At 39.3% G+C, this 17,933-nt stretch overlaps 1 protein-coding gene across 1 annotated transcript in view; it reads right to left on the minus strand.

Moving 5' to 3' along the window:
• Positions 1-5,485, minus strand: part of EMP1 (epithelial membrane protein 1) — a 41,467-nt gene extending 35,982 nt beyond the window's left edge. The window contains exon 1 of the mRNA XM_063308578.1: positions 5,281-5,485. The gene's annotated coding sequence lies outside the window, so the exon portion shown is untranslated. The remainder of the gene's footprint in view (positions 1-5,280) is intronic.
• Positions 5,486-17,933: the final 12,448 nt, after the last annotated feature.

Below are 17,933 nucleotides of genomic sequence, written 5' to 3' on the forward strand. Positions count from 1 at the left end.
ATGAGAAAAGAGACACCACTGAATTCTCACTGCCCAGCACTTAAAAGAAAGGCTATTTATCCCATTTGAGTTTGAATAAAAGCCTTCTGTTATATTAGATGGAAAGCTTCAGAATGCTCGCTGGGTCTTGAGACATTGGCCTCAACAGAGGAGCCCCTCCTATTTAGAAGGAGATGCCACACTGAACACGTCTGTCCTCTCTATTTCTGCTTTAGGTTATAAACAATCCACTAACCTTTAAAAAAAACCAAAGCAAAACATGGAAATACAAAATATTCTGCAACTAAGAGTGGTTTGCTATATTATGTGAATACAGGAGCTGAGTGGAGCAGCCCACCAAATTCCCTTGTCCTCTGCATATAAACTGCACATTCTAGGGAAGATAAAGCCCCTTCCTTAAAGATGTTTTTGAGATCCTGCATGTTCCCTTTTGCTTTGTTAATGATGGCAGACGAAGGCTTTTGCTCTGTCTCTTTGAATCATCTCTAGAAAGTAAAGAAATAGTCCCAAACACTTGAATCTGAATTATTTGACTCAGGGGTGTGCTACATTTTGAGGGCCAAAAGTCTAATTTAGCCTTTAAAAGGCATGGTGGGGACTAGGCACAAAAAAAGTGGGCAAAGTCAGGGCAAAGGACCGGGCAGAACCAATGCAAATATGACATTTGGTTTAATTAAATTCCAGTTTCAAATGAATTAACATTAAGTTAATTAAATGCAGATATCATGACTACTCACTGTGCATATCATCATTTTCCACTTCAGTCACCTAAAAATTGCAATTTGATGGTGAATTTTAAAGGAACTCTGAAGCTGCACTGAAGGTGCCTATGGGGTTCACAGGCACCCCTGGGCTTAAAAGAAGGCCAGAAGCAGCCATTGGGTTCTCACATATGCTGGACTAGACTAAAATGGGTCACTTGTTTTTCCACGGGTCTTTCTGTTCAATGAACGCATAGCTGGTTCTTGGAAAAAGGAACCCAAATAGCAGTCAATTATGGAAGAGGCTGAAGATACGGATTCAGAAGTATAAAGCCTGGCACCATTACGGTTCCTAAGGTACAGATCAATATAGAAAAATGAACCTCCTCAAACATAAGTTATAAACTGCTTCAACCAAACTTTGAGACACAGACATTCTCTCTTACAGAAGGACTGTGATCAGGTGATTCCCTGTTCTCAAAAGAATCAGGGAATCTACCCTGCCAAAGGCTTGAGCTGACTGGTGTTACTAAGCATATTAATCCAAGCATAAGTCCCTCCTCATACACACGTAACTATTTTGAACAGTCATTTTTTCTACTCAGCCTTCTTCTGTCCACTTAACCAAATTTTGTATTCATGGTATCTCCTCCTGGAGCCCTCAAAGTGAGCTTAGAATTCTTTCATTTCTTTTAAAAACGTTTGCCGAGATGGGCAGTGGAGAAATGTGATAATTTTTTAAAAAATGTATTCTTTTTTTCTTAATGGCTTCAAATGGTAGCATATTCTCCAGTTCAGACTCTTTTCATGATTCTTAGGTGGGGTCAAATTAAACAGCCAAAGATAGGTAGGTAGGTAGTCAAATGAATCCACTGCAGTATGAAGGCATTTTCATTGAAGGTTATGGAACATAACCATAACCTAGGAGTGGGAAGACCAGGTTGTAATCCTCCTTTAGGCACAGAAGTAGGTGGATAACTTTGAGCCAGTCACTTTCACTCAGCCCTAGCCTAGGAAGTGGAAGCATATCTACTGTATCTACCAACCTACACTGGACCAGTGTGGTAGATTACAGTGTGTATGTATGTGAGAGTATACTATGTCCCAGTTTACAGCTGATATTTTAAAGCTGCTTTAGAGAATAAACCAGTTAAAATAACAGTAAAGATATACCAACAATAACAGCAGCACGGGACCAAATGCCATAACCATAAATATTGGTGGTTATTTTTTTCATTAGCCACTGAAAAGACTAAAGCTCATCAGATAGGGTGGCAGAAGAGCTAAAGGTTGGGAATCAGCATCCAAGCATCCACAGGCACCAGCAACTTACCCTGGAAAGCTAATTTTTCAAAAATTCAACTTTTGGGGCAGCACCCTGGCCATCATATGAGGTTGCACAGTAACACCAGGTTCAGAAACAGTTGCCACCCTCTTCTAAATATTGTTCATTCAAATCAGTAGCCATTTGCTATGATAGCTAAATTGATCCTCTGTTTTCAGAGGAAATATACTTCTACACACCAGATAGTGGAGAGAATATTTAGCAGAAGCTGTTACCTTCCTGCCCAGGTTGTACCCATCCCATATTTATATAGCTGGGCACTATTGGAAACTGGATACTGGATTAGCTGAATATGTGGCCTGATCCAGCAGTGCTGTGTCTAATTAGCAGCATTCTAGGATGTGCATTTGTCCCACTCCCTGACATATGATTTTCCTTGAGCAAGAATATTCTTCTCTCCCCACAACTTCATAGATTGAGTCATTTGAAACTTTTTGGCATGACTGTTAGTTCAATCTTATGCTTTCTATTATTGTGAAGCATCAGCCATCAGGGCCTTCATGAGCAGCACACAAACGAGTGATCATGGGCGCTGTGACATAAGCTGTTTAACTCGTGATCCAACTTAGTTTAAAAAAAAAATCCTTGCTGTTGCAAATTTCTCCTAGCCAATAAGTCCATCTGGTATTCCTTTTTAAAATAGGCACCAAAATGAAAAGGAGCAGGAAATTAGGTGGGAAGGCAGAAAGCTTTTCTACAGAAACTACATTAGTCCCATTTTTAATAAATAAGATATTTTCACATGATGCCCGATATCAGTAATATAGATAACCTAAATTTATACACATTTGCCTGAAAAAAGAAGACTTTTAGGGTTTGAATAGCCTATTAGTGCACATTTACATATGTATATGAGAGGATCAGGTGTGAAAAGGCTCTCAGAGAAACTTGCATTCTGCAGTCTGTGGAATGAACACTTGAAAAAATGGAGACATGCTTATCAACTGCATGAATGAAATATTAATGCAGTTGATATCATAATATCAGTCTTGTCAATAAGCAGCTGCTAATGTTGTGATGTGGTAGGAGATGGTAGGTCATTACTGCAGAAGTTTCAAAAGGTCTTTTATGTCATGATTCTGCACCACCATCTTATCTGGAAGCAAACTACATTTCAGTGTGAGCTCCATAATCCTGGAGCTCACCCATTTCAACTTCTCCCGGGCATCTTTTCTAACAATATGAATGGACTCCAGAAGCAAAGACTAAGAATTAGAAGAAAGTTTGGATGGGATTACCCAAGGGAACACAAAATAGGGCTAGTCTCATAGCTATAAGAAGAGATGAGTATGTTCTTTATCCAAATCAGGTGAAGTTCATTAACTTCAGTAGATTTATCCACTTTATTGCATACTCACAGAAAGAACAATCACCTCATTGGAACATAAACAGGCCACACCTAGGGAAAATTGTGTTCCATCAAGCACAGTATCTAAGCCTCTTTAAGCCATGTGTGTATGTACACCCACACATATGCTATTATTAAGGGGGAAAGTACATTTTCAATAGACTGTACTGCAGTCTTAGAAATGCTTTTTTGTTCCAACCACCCTTGGAACATGGCTGTCTTCAGGGCAAAAAACAAAGCAGTGTCTATTGAGACATTTCTGCAAAGTAACGTCTAATCTCAATTGGAGATAATTGATCTGTGCTATTACTGAATTATTAGAAGTTTCATATTGCTTAACTGCCTGCATGTTGATCAGTGAATAGCATTAATTAAACACTGTTCTTTAAAGTTGATACTTGGCAAGGAAAGTATCAAGCTGAGTTGAAAGCAAATTGCTTACAGCTATAATAGCATCTGCATTATGAAACATCACATATATACCGTATATGACACAATCTACATTCAAATAATGCATCTATAATGCCAATTAAATAATCTTAAATTTCACTCGTCTAAATGACATATTTTTTTTATTTGATTGGGCTTCTCTGCCCAATGTGCAGCTAAGGGTATGAAATATCAGAAGAAAATAAGTAATAAAACTAAGTAAAATATTTACCTAATAATAAAGTAACAGTATGAACAGTATGAGTAAAAATGTATTTGGTCATGACATGATTATTATGCATTACAGCCTGCATGGAGTTCTTACATAAGAACTGTATATAGTTCTTTATTATAAAGAAGAGCATAGTTGCTATAGACTGTTACTACATAAGTATTACTCTGAGGGAGCTCCTGTCTCAACTGCCTACAGATATAATCCACTGGTGAGACTTCTGATTATGAGTGCCAATTAGGAGAAAGATTCATCTGGGAGAAAGTCATCTTTTAGAAATTCTAGTTCTCAGTTATATTTTATGCCTTTATAGATTATAGATCTAGCACTAAATCTATATAGATTATAGATCCAGCACTTCCTTAATTTAAGACTGGAAACAAACTTGTTGATAATCTAAAATCAAAGCAATTAAGGCATGGGTCATTCCTAGAGAAAACAACTAAGAGAAATTACTAGCAATCAGAGATTATGTCAATCTATAGGTCCACCTCTCCAAAACTATTCTGTAATCAATAAAACCACTCAAATATAGGTGCATCTCCTCCCCACAATTCCATATTGATCTTCTTTAATTTCTTAAATCACTGGCAGTTATCTTTAACATCATCCTCACACTGGGAATTTTCTTACTCAAAGTAAAATTTATTTGCTCTAGGTGCTAGGGAAAAAACCCAATGCCATAGCAGATGTGTGAATAAAACCAAGCTCTCTAATCACAAGAACTGCTGACACCCATCAAAGTCGTGTTACAGTCCACAGCCTCTTTTTTCTGTATTCCTGTGTTAAAGGAAATGGACCTTTCTCAGGAGAAATTAATTGGATTCTTCATTGTGGCAGTTTCTGCTGCCTCCGGTTCAAATTTCACTACAAGATGCGTTTTCCTCACAAGAGAAATTTGCAAATGCAAAAGTTTCATAATAAAGGAATGTGGAACTTTCTGCCATACTTGCACCTTAGGCTGTCTCTTCTCCACATGCATGCTTTAATTTTGGCAAGGAATATTAGCCTCTGCAACTGTCACTCCTTCTCTCTGGGATGCCTGCTAGAAGTGGAGCTGCTCAAATGTGTGCTTGAACAATCGTTAAGTTAAAAATCCACTGAAAGCCCAAGCAAGCATGTGGATGAAAAGCAAGCCAGTGTGCTCCTAGCTCAATGTGAAAGATGGGAGCTCACAAAGAGAGAGCAGGAATGGGCAGTCAGAGATGTTGGAAAGCAGACTTACCTTGGTGAAAGGTCCTCTGTGAAGGGAGCTTCTGCCTGCTTGTCCTCCTGCTGCCTTGAAACCCAGAGATGCAGTGTAGGGAGTGCCCCAGCTGGAGGGGTTATAAGTTTTCCAGCTGTTGTATTGGGATGTTCAGTTGGGTGGTGTCCTTTGACTGTGTTTGAGAAGTTTCAATGAATCAGACTCCCTTTGCAGGGAGAACAAGAAAAAAAATCAATCCACTCCACCCTGTTTTCTTGGATCTGAGCCAGTAGCTGCTGGGCGGGAACCGGCAATTGCGAAGTCTCTTTTTCTTCATGACTCAGTGCAGCAAAAGCAGCCGTGAGAGAAGACTGTATAAAAACAGGGAGACTTCCAGCCTGATGAGTAATAAAACAAGGAACAAAGACTCGAGCTCTGTCTGCTTAAAGAGTAAAAAGAATTCTTGTTGCCAATAATAATAGATAAACAAACACTAACAGCTACAAATATTGCAATAATGCCAACGAAATCCAGTACACAAAAATAGAGAAACAATTGCTGGGTACAGAGGGTGGTGATAGTCTCATGAGTCATGCTCCAACACCACCCTCCTTCGCCACAGTGTGGAGAATGTTGGCCATTCATAGAAAACAGCACTTGTGGGGGGGGGGGGTTGGAATGTGGTGAACTTTGGCTTATTGGAATGTCAAGTTATCCAATTTCTGGGTGTGCCCATCGTAGAGTTCTGTGAGAACACTGTGACACCGGCTCATATCTTCAATTTCAGAAGGCATATGCTTACATGAAGCACTGATTTGGTGGATTGATCTCTGCCACCCAAACCATGGGCCATAATTATTCCCTCCTGGCTCCAGATTTAGAACCTTGGGCAAGATGTTTTGAGAATCCATCTCCAAGAGTGAGTTCACTTCTTTGTTGCCACTGTCACTGCTGCATCTTCATTTGCTGTTTACGTCCAATCATAAAACCTGCCCCGTGGGAGAGCACATACAAGTGATACTTGATCTCCTTAGAAAAATTGCAGGGGACCAAGCCATATCAACCTGCAAGAAAGGTGAGTACTAGGGCATGAGCTATGTGGGCATGGACCCTGTTGTAGGGATGGAGAAGAAATATGTCAATGTGGTGTAATGGTTGAAGTGCTGGACTATGAGAAAGGAAGCCTAAATTCAAGTCCACTTGCAGCCATGAAAACTCACTTAGTAACTTTGAACCAATTACTATCTCTCAATCCAACCTACTCCCCCAGTTTGTTGTTGTAGAGAAAAATGGAGGAGGGATACTCCCCAAGATGCATTGAGCTTCTGGAGGAAAGGTGGGATACAAATAAAAGAAACCACTGTACCTGAAACAAAATACAATCATATGCCAATATCCACACTTTCCAAAGGCTATGACTTTGGAATTCTCAAATGAGAATTCATTGGATTCCATTGTTTATGTTTAATTTATGTTTGTCGTTTTTTAAAATTGTTTATCTCCATGAGGGCCCAATTGACAGAAAGGCACAAAAGGATTCATATCAACATCAGATAGATAGAATTCCAGATCCCCAAAACAACCCAGCTGCCTTTGAATTGATTCACCTTTTCATCTTTACAATGTTGAGTAAGATTCCTATGAAGCCAGCTTGAGTACTCTCTGGGATATAAACAAAATGATAATAATTACAGCAGCAATAGCAAACAGTGCTTGTAAAGTGACTCAAACTGAACTGGGACCTTCAGGAGGTTTTTCTGTGATGTGGCATGAGGATTAGCCAAGGACATTTTGTAGCTTGGGGCAAAGGGCAGTAGGACTCCCAAAGCAGCTATGTAAGCATCCAACTTAACTTCATAAAACTGCAATTGTTCATAAATGAAGAGTTCCTTATACATTACAATTGTTTTAGATGTCATACCTCATTAATGCTGGTGACTATGCTAAGCATTGTTACTGGACCCACAAATGTCCATCCTAAAATTTGAGATTAATTAGGATGGGCAGTTCAGGATCTGCTAATAACTCTTAGTATAGTCATTCCCAATCATTCCACTCAGCCTGCACAACTGTTTAATAATATCTTCCAATTAGGATGTCTAACTAACTCTGGTCCCTTGCCATTCTGTAGGCACAGTGACCACAACAAACTGAAGATCTCTCACTTTCAATTCTGTCTTCACAGATCATCTTCTGGGTTGAACTGACCTTGGGTAGAAGTACTGTAGCACCCTTGAGGTAGTATTCAGATCTGAACTAGAAGGTAAAGGAATCAGCAAGGACAATCCAGTGCCCATCACTGATTATCACTTGTCCATCAGATGGCTGTTACAATGCAGTCCATATTGGACGGGAAAATGCCATTTAGGATGACAAAGTCATGCTTAAGAAATAAGCCATAAAGCTTTTGCTGAAAAAAACCCTGATGATTTATGGATTTGATGATTAGAAAGCGTAGATTATGGAAAGGTAGATTATTGTTCATGGTATCCTTCTGGACCGGCTTCAGAAATTGGGGTTGGGTGGCACTGTGTTGCGTTGGCTTTCCTCCTTCCTCCAGGGTTGGTTCCAGGCAGTGTTGATAGAGGTGGGAGAGGTCCTTTGTGTGGCGTCCCAGAGCTCAGTCCTCTCTCCTCACTTACTTAACATCTACATGAGGCTGCTGGGTGAGGTAATCCAATGGTTTCGGGTGAAGTACCATCAATATGCTGATGATACCAAGCTTTATATTTCTACCCCAGGCCACCTGAGTGATGCCTTGGATGTCCTGTCCCAGAACCTGGAGCCTGTAGGGGCCTGGATGGGGCACAATGGGCTTCAACTCAAGCAAGACTGAGAGGCTTTGAGTATTTGGGCCTTCTGGTGATAAGGTTTCTCCACCTTTGGTCCTGGGTGGGGTGGCATTGCCCCAGACGGACCTGGTGTGCAATCTGGGGATCCTTTTGGATTCACAGCTCCTATTAGAAGAGCAGATGGCAGCCATGGCTAGGAGGGCCTTTGTACACCTTTGGGTTGTGTGCCAGTTGTGCCCATTCCTGGACTGGGAGGCTTTGCTCACAGTCACTCATGCCCTTGTGACCCCTCATCTGGATTACTGCAATGTACTCTATACAGGGCTGACCTTGAAGAGCATTCAGAAGCTTCAGCTGGGGCAGAATGCAGCTGTATGGGTAGTAAATGGTGTTGGATATTTGACACATGTAACACCACTACTGAGCAAGCTGCATTGGTTGTCAGTGTGTTTCCAGATGCAATTCAAGGTGCTGGTTGTCATGTTTAAAGCCCTTCATGGCTCCGTACTGGGTTACCTGAGGGACCGTCTTCTCCCAGTTGTTTCTACCCTATTTGGTCTGGCAGGTAGGCATGCTTTGGGCCCCATCAGCCAAGGAATGTCGGCTGGTGGGGACTAGGAGGCGTGTCTTCTCTGCCATAGCCCCTGCCCTCTGGAACATTCTCCCTCCAGAGGTTAGGATGGCCCTGACCCTGTTGGCCTTTCATAAGGTCTTGAAGTCCTGGTTATGTGCCTGGGCCTGGGGACCCAAGTGTGTTAAGGACCCAATTTCCTGGTTATACTGATATCTATGGTTATAATTTTTCTTGGCTGCTATATATATTTATTTCTGTATTGTGTTTGTGCTTAGTTTTAGTTGATTTTATGACTGTTCACTGCCCAGAGTCACTTGTCTGAGATGGGCAGCCATGGAAATTGAATATAAATAAATAAATAAATAAATAAATCAGGAAATTATGATGTAATCTTAGATAGAGAGGGTAAAATATAAATGTATTGTTAAGAAGATTGGAAGTCACTTCTTTATTACTTTTTTATTTTTCTTTCTTTTCTATTTCTTTTACTTTATTTCTTTTTCACTTTCTTATTACTTTTCCCTATTCTTCTTCTCTTCAGTTCAAAATTTGTATTGTTTTTATTCTTTTTAAAAACTTCTTTAATAACAATGGAAGGAAGGCAGGCAGGCAGGCAGGCAGGCAGGCAGGCAGCCATAAAGACTTTTCTGTCTCTTCCTGGAAATCTGATTAGGTCAGACTTTAACACTAGAAATTCCTGTGAAGAGCTATCAATTGTTCCTAGAATTAGTTTAAGCCTTGGGCAGATAAATGTATGCAAACCCTTCATTAACTTCATTTAATTTGATTAGCTTCTCCCAGACACTATTTGAAAGATATCAACTGTTCAACTCTCTCTTCCCCAAGTTACCAAGTAGATGTGTTCACACTATGTGAAACCTGTCCTCATTATTTAACTCTGAGAAACAGGAGGCAATAAATGGCAGCATGGATACAAGAATACAAGCTATTTGACAGGAAAATCAATATAATTGCAGAAAATGCAAGCTGTGCCCTTCACATATAAGGTAACTGGCCACTCAGGTTCCCGTTGTCACACAAATATCTATTTGCCTGAATGCTGTATGGCTCATTGTACCTTCATTCATAACAGCTACATAAATGAGGGGGAAAGAGAGCTGAGTTCATATGCATGGTAAAATGACACGTTCTATCTCTTTTTCATCACATATCATCAGATCCTGGCCATTACATTTCTTTTGCTGAGCAGGGTCTGGAAATCATAATTTCCAGAGAATAGCAGAGAGGAAAAGGATTCTTTATTGTTCCCTTACCACATCTCTCAGTCTCTCTCAGCACCTACTCTGAAGGAAATGTGGGTCTGGGAAAGGGTAGAATTGGGATGGGAAAATTAGGGGCTTGAAGAAAGACCAAATCTCTGCTTCCTGCTGCCCTCTGTATTTTCTATGAATATTGTGTCCTCCTGGTCTTGCTTTAGAAATGGAGAAATAGCAGCTAAAGAGAGAAAGTGTTCAATAACTGTCTGGTGAGTCTTTGGAACTGCTGCAAACAGTCAACTCTTGTTTACAGAAGTCCAGAAAGAGTGAAACACAAAGGCTTTTAGGAAAGGAGGCTCATCACTGGAAGTTGAAGTTCTGTTTTATTACTGGGTATAAAGCATGCATAAGATCTGAAGATATCCATGTGATATCTATGGCATTTTACAGAACCATGTGATGTCCTTCAGAACATTGTGATGAATTGAATTCATCATGCATAAACCAGCAGGGCTACACATAAGAGGTTTCATTGATGCCATAGGGGGATGGGGAGAGAGTGTTCCAGTTTTGTAGTGTGGAATGTGTTACATTCCACCCCCCAACAAATGACTCATTCTTTCCAAGCTAAAAGTAGGTTTACCATCATATCTATATCATTTTTGTGCACTGTAAATATAAGTGATAGGACTGTGCAGCATTTCAGATTTGAAGGCAAAAAGGTATTTTGGAGTATGCAAAGGTGTGAACATTAACAACTCTCTTAAAACAGTTGTATTATTTCCCAGGTTATTGCAACTGCCCTCTATAGCTGCCCCCAGTCTTGGGAAAAGATGTATTTGGTCTAAGGAGTTGCAAAGATGCTACGTTTACACCCCTGCCTTCAAAAATAAAGCCTTGCATACCCCTAGTAACTGATCTTCTGTCTGAGGACTACCATGACAGAATCACTGGTCAACCTGCAGAGAGGTATTTGACAAACTGTCCACATTCAGTAGGATTCTGAGAGGTTTCTTTTCTCAAAGCATGTTCCTCCCCCAATTAGGGAATGCTGGGAGTTGAAGTCCACACATCTTAAAAGTTGCTAAGGTTGAGGAACACTGGCCTAGAGGATCTCTCTGCTAATCTACTGTGCCATGGTCAAATTATGCCATTCTGATTCTTAGATCTGGAAATTTTGCCTTGATCATGCAGCAAATTCTGTTTTAATTCATTCTGGCTGTGTGTCCAGCCAAGACTTTGAATACAGCTACAAAAAAAAATTCAAAAATTTCATTTCATTTCATTTCATTGCATTAGTATGGCCACCCACTCCAGAACACTCTGGGCAGCTTACAAAAAAAAAAAAAAAACAGTAAAACAATCAAAATAGTTAAAACCCACATAAACAAGCATCCTGGACTAAAACAAGTAGAACAACAAACTGTACAAAAACATGACAGGGCCGTACCAATACATAACAACCACATTAACCCCAGGCCTGGGAATGGAGCCAGGTCTTAAGAGCTTTCTGGAACTCCAGGAGAGTGGGTACCATCCATATCTCTGGGGAGATGCTATTCCAGAGGGCAGGGGTCACCACAGATGGCTTGCTTCCTTAGTCCCACAAGATAGCAACATTTAATTGAAGGGATCTGGAGTGCACCCACTCTGCCTGAATGTATGGGGCAGCAGAAACAATTGGAAAAAGGTGGTCCCCCAAATAACAAGGTCCTACGCCATAAAGAACTTTTTAGGTGGCGGCCAATATCTTGAATTCCCAGTTAAAATATAAACTGTTTTAAATTTGAAATACCCGTCTGAGTGTGAATTAGTTGATTTACACTCAAAAAGGGGCACTTCAAATGAAAAACCTTTGTTTCACACTCAAAATGAGATGTTTCAATCATCTGAAATGGTCCATGCTCAAAACATTTCAGTGTTATAGCCTGTTTCTTATGCAAAGCAACTGTTTCATACTCAAAATGGGGCACTTTGAATTTGAACAGGTTTGAATGGAAACCATTCTGTACATCATGACTTGTGAGCCTTGGAAACAGGTAAGAGAAATTGGAATCAATAAAGCATACTGTACACAAATGGCAGAAGAAAGGAGTATCTAAAGCAGCTTTAAGCATGCAACACAAATAAATGGAAACTTGCGTTCAGGAGCTGAGGTTGTTAGTTGCATGCATATGTATAACATTTAAATTTAATTTGTCATTACATTAATAAATTAAAGTGTTAAATTAAATTAAATTAAATTGTAAATTAAATGAATTGTCATATTTCTAGGTCACCCAACGCCCCAGATGGCTCTGGCTGATCAGACTCAGACTTAGTCATACATAGATCAGTTGAAATCAGTGGGATATCAGACATCTCCATCTATTCTATGACAAACTTGATCCAATTGATAGGTAATACTCCTGAGTTTTCTGTGCACCTTTGTAATACCTAGTTGTACTTCAACACTACTCCCAGTGTGGATCTGCACACATTCTGTGTGTTGGACAACATTTGGGCATGCTTCTGAACTGATCTCAGTTTAGACTCTTGGTTTTAATTTTTCCACCATGAAAACCATGTAGACCAGATGCCTTTCAAACATTTAAATCAAATGCTTACCTAAAGCAGCTCACGCAAATCAAGTCCATGCCAAAATTGGAACCAGCTCCCTTTATCTGTCAGGGACTCAGGAAAGGATGAAACTGAACTTGCCCTTCAGCCAAAATACCCCATAGGGTATTGGCTCTGTTCAGATGGGACAGCTTGCTTTATATTCAGTTCCAATAGGTACATAAAGTCTCCTACCCGTTGCTGACAATGAAATACTCTGATCTATATATGTGAAGGGACCAGGCCCCCCTCATGTGGATTGACCCTGACACTGTAAAGACAGACAGTGTTAAGACCCTACTTAGTACCACCTGCATTTATCATTTTAAAGAAATGCCACCTGAGCACACAAAAAGGCTTACATTCTTCTATTTTACTTATTTTGTTGTTACTGTTCCACACGATGGCCTTTAAAAAATATAAGCCAGGTGCTTTTCTGCAGGTCCATAGGTGAATACCACCCACTTTCTCATCTACTGGGGCAGGGAGTACTTTTTCAAAAAAATCATCTTTCCCATGCAAGAAAAAGAGCTACAGAGGCAACATATACAGTAATCATTTCCTGCTGTTCGTTAATAGCAATATCATGCCAATCCCTTTCCCAGAGATTTCTAAAACATTAATTAAAAGTAACTGATATACAGTTCTAACCCATTATTTACTTACCTTTTTCACTAACCTGAACACAGAGCCCATAATTATCATCCCCTGGGCTTTCTATAGCTAGAAAACTGGAGCAGTTCATTTGCAGCTTCAGGAGGAACTAATTCAAGACACACAATGGTTTGCCTGTAGAAGAAGCACTTTTAACGTCTGATCTTCCAAATGTTATTGGACTATAGCTTCCATCATCCTTCACTACTGGTCATCCCAACTCTTATTTGAATACACAATCATTTTCATAAGAGGACAGTTTCAGTGTTCTTGGAAAACATTTAGTCTAATAGGTAGACTGTGGCCAGGGAATAAAAGAACTCAAATATAGTCTATAACTAAAAAGAATCTTCAAGGGTATCATTTCATCTCATAATTTAGAAATCTAATTTTTACATTCTAAAAATTTGGGGTTGACATTTTATCAACCATTACACATTGGACAAATAAAACTCCTTCTTCTCCTTCTAAAAGACATGAATTTTAGAGAGATGCTGAGCCTACCAGTCTTTCTTCATTCATACATGGTTTCATGAAAGTATGTAAACTGTCATCCAGTCAAAACACACATGCCAAGTAGATTAGTATCATTGATGTCATGCATTGCTGGATGAGAAAAGGTTGTATAATCTTTCAGTCTTTTTCACAAGTAATAGAAACAGTCAAGAAAATTGTATTTATTTTGGTGTGCTGCTCAAATAAAGGATGGTGGCTCCATGTCAGAGTACACACTTTGCATGCTGAGAAGATCCTAGGTGCTATCCTTGGCAATGCCTGAGGAAATCCCTGTCTAAACCCCTGCAGGGTTCCTAATCAGCATAAATCAGTCCAAGCAGATTTTAAACATGGAGAATTTTCTGTTTTTAATTAAAACCCTGAGATTCATCAACTAGAATTGGTGCAAAAGATATGTACTTAGAATTAAAGAAGACTATGTCCTGGAGTTGATTCTGAGTATCGGAATTACACAACAGTCACAGACTTCCCAACACAGAAAGTCCACTCTATAATGTACATATTAGCCTATTGACTTAAGCTGGACATTTATTGGCAAACTTGAAAGAATAAGATCTTTGCAAACATAAGAGCAACATGTCCTGATACTTATAAATACTTATTTTATAAATGTATGCATGTGGAGAAAATATGTCAGTAAAACCAATGGTATATTTCAAAATTTATTTAGACAAAAACTTTTTTGCAGATATTTTAATAACATTTTGCATATTAATTTAGGACATCAGCGGAACAGATTTATTAATAAACAAACACATGCAATACTGACAGATGTGGAAAAGAGATGCTTTTAAGCCAGCTGTCCTAGTTTGGTGCCTCTGGATGCACCAAGGGGCTGTGGCAGTTGAACTCCAACACACTTGGAAAGCACCCAGTTAGGGAAAGGTTATAAATCAGTGGAGCTGGCATTATAACCATGAGAGCAGGAATAAAATCCACTACATATCCTGCTGGGAGCAACTATGAATACTTCATTCCAAATTTTATCAGGTGGCACAAAGTCCAGCTAGTATTCATCCTTCCCCAGAAAAAGAAAATTCCCAGTAAAGCAGACAAGGATTGTACTTTCTAAAACATATGAGATATGTTCTTTCCCACCTATTTTTAACTTAAATGTTTGTTTGTTTGTTTGTTTATGGCAGTACCACTCTTCAAAGAGTTAATGTTTCTTGAAATGGCCATGTGACACCATGATACTGCATGATCACAAAACCATTCCAAGAAGTAACTAAGAAAGAAAATCTTCTAGCTTGCAAAGAACCTGGCATACTGTAACAACATTTTTTTTAAATAACAGTAATACTTCTACTAATAATAATGCAAGATGAAAGGAAAGCCATAGCTACTTCACATATTTTCAAAATAAGCACGTTTTCTGTCTGCTTGCTAGAGCCAGCCTGGTGATTTTTTTCTACAGATTTTTAATTGTAAAAAGTGCAGGAAAAAATTGCCAGATATAACATCTGAGTCCAAAAGTAGACAGATCAATGTAGCAGAACTATGTATGTTGTTCAGCCTTAAATGGGGCAGAATGTGTTACACTCCCCTGGGTTGGTTTTTCACTATCCAGCATCATATGCTGGATGGAGCTTTGTGACCAGCATATAATGAAGGCATCCTTTTGACTTGCAAGGAATGAAACTTCCAAGTGAGTAAAAAAGTCTTCAAAAACCAAGATGCTGCCCACTGCTTCAGAACACAATAGAAGAAAGCACCATTTCATTGTCTGTGAAGTTTCTTGGAAAGAGAGGTTAAAAGAGAGGAACACTCTTAAAAAATGAAAATGGGATAGTCAAAGCACTTCACATATAAGTCCTCTGGTAGAAACCTTACAGGCCTGTATTACTGTCTTAATTGCAGATGGGTGGGGAGGGAGACTAAGAAGGAGAGTCTGGCCTCAGATTTCCTGGCTATTATCAACATTACCCCCAACTCATATTCACAGTTCACTACTATACTATATTATTCTGCCTCTTTCTACTTGCATTAAAGCGGGGCAGGAGAATTATTTGAGCCAATTTTAGACATGATCTAGGAGTTGTTGCCAGAAAAATATACTTCAGATTTCTCATTCTCTCTCCCCGTCTCTCTCTCTCTCTCTCTCTCTCTCTCTATATATATATATATATATATATATATATAGTAGAATTGTGCACAATCATGGCCAATACATTGAGGATTAGAGCACCTTTTCTTCATCTTCATTTGTAGACAAGTTTCTTTTCTTGCTTTTTTGCACTATATTGTCACTCTATTTTATGACCATATGGGCAGGAAATGAATGTTTGAGATTCAGCATAGAAATATGCAATTGCAGTTTTAACTGGGGAAAATAATGTGAAACAGATATTTTAGGAGGAGGAGAGCTCAGAACTTGGAAAAAGAGAGACCTGTTATAAAAATAGATGTTTGCACAATAAGGTATGATTACTTTATATAGTATGATTACTATAGTATTATGACTTTGGCAGTGTGTTTGCAATTAAAACTAGCTTACCTCAGTTCTCACAACATTCTTAGATCGTACCAAACACCACTGCATATTGTATATATGTTTCGTTTTCCAGATGTATTCAGATCACAGGATTACTGGAATGGGTGCAGTATTTTTCTGCTTTAGCATAGATAGGGGTATGGGGCAGAAGTGGAGCAGGCAATGTGGTGAGAAAAGGGGGAAAACTGCAGTTATAAAACTGATCCCACTTGCCTTCTCATGGCTGCATATATTCAGGCTAGGTCTTCTGCAGTTTCTGAATGTTTAAATGATACAAGCCATAAAACTATCATAAGAGAAAGATATTATAAGGCACTACAGAATATAGGATAGTAATTCTAGCTGGAGGATTTAATGTCTCTGTTGGTATAGCTAATCAACTAAAGTTTCTTGCATGAATTAAAATGTGCTCTCCTATTAATACATAAATATGACTCTAGGGTAGCTTTTTGAAGGATGCATGTCTCTCACAGGTCTTTTGAAGGATCTTTAGCTCCTCATACCTGAACTAACAGAAAGCTGAAACAGATTCTGAACCAACAGCAGAATTTTTCACAATCTGTTTTTTGATATGAAACAACTATGTCAGATATCCTACTCACATGGCACAATGTTGAAAGTAATAGACAAAGACATATTCCTGCAAATTTAACAAAAATCCACTTTGAATGTTTTAAAATGGGGTTAGAAGCACATAACAAGGAGGGAAACAGCAACATGGCTCAGAAAGAATACTATTCGGACAACTTACTTAGCCAATGTTTGCTTTACTACCATTAACAGAATAACTATTAGCTAAGTTTACACAGTATGTTAGACTCTTGCATTCATATCCCATAGACTATGCTTGGTGTGTCAATGGCCTGGATGCCATTTTTACTCAGCTATTCAAGCAGTTTGAAAACACTGGGCCACCTCCTGCAGACAATGAATGGATTCAAGCCCTCACAATAAATCATATAAGAGAAGAACATGTCAGTTCTGGGCTGGAATGCCCCAAATGTAAGGAAGATTATGAAGCTAGCAATTGTGTTTGGGAGAATACAGTTTCCATCATTGACAGGATAGCAGTGGTCTAAAGACATTGCAAACTGTCCAAGAAACAATAGGCATTTGGAATCTCTGCAAAGGATACATAGAATATGGGCAAAAGGTTTCTAGAAGACTCAAAAGGAGCTGTCAGCTATAAAAGAAAGAAGGTAAGTCAAGAAGATGGGATAAAGAGAGTGAGGCAAACTACATGTTGAGTGGAAGAGGAACAGAAAGGAGGAGGAGGAGCAGAAGGAGCAACTGATATAGAGAGCCTGGAAAGAAGGAGAAAGTAGAATCAGGGCAGATTGTATCAGGACCTAGACACAGAGGAACAGTATCCACAGAAAACAGATGGATAAGCAAGAGAAGAATGGGACTGTAGGCCAGCTGGCTGTAATAAGATTGCTGAGAGAGCTGCTGTTCCCTAAAGAGGTATGCAGAATGAAAGCTTTGTAAGTTATGTTTTCTACTGCTGTTTCTGTATTATGCCCTGATAATCTTCAGGAGTAAAAAGAAGGCTAAGAAATGTGAGGATGGAGGCATATTGGGCAATTTCCCATGCTGAGTGGATTAATCTGTCAATTTATTACTTTGGTTAATGTGTTTGCATTACTTGTGGTTCCCTCTGTAAGTGTAACAGCTATTCCACCATGGAGATGACTAACCTTTCTGTTGACTGAAGGCCTGTGCACACAAATGAGAGGAGGAATGGGCTGGAAAGAAGGGTTGGGTGTGGGAGAAATGCATAGATCAGGAACACCTAAAGTAATCGCATACCTGAGATGCTTTCACATTTGCTTCTGGGCCAAAGAGGA

This window comes from Candoia aspera, chromosome 7, assembly GCF_035149785.1.
Source record: "Candoia aspera isolate rCanAsp1 chromosome 7, rCanAsp1.hap2, whole genome shotgun sequence".
Classification (NCBI taxonomy): domain Eukaryota; kingdom Metazoa; phylum Chordata; class Lepidosauria; order Squamata; family Boidae; genus Candoia; species Candoia aspera.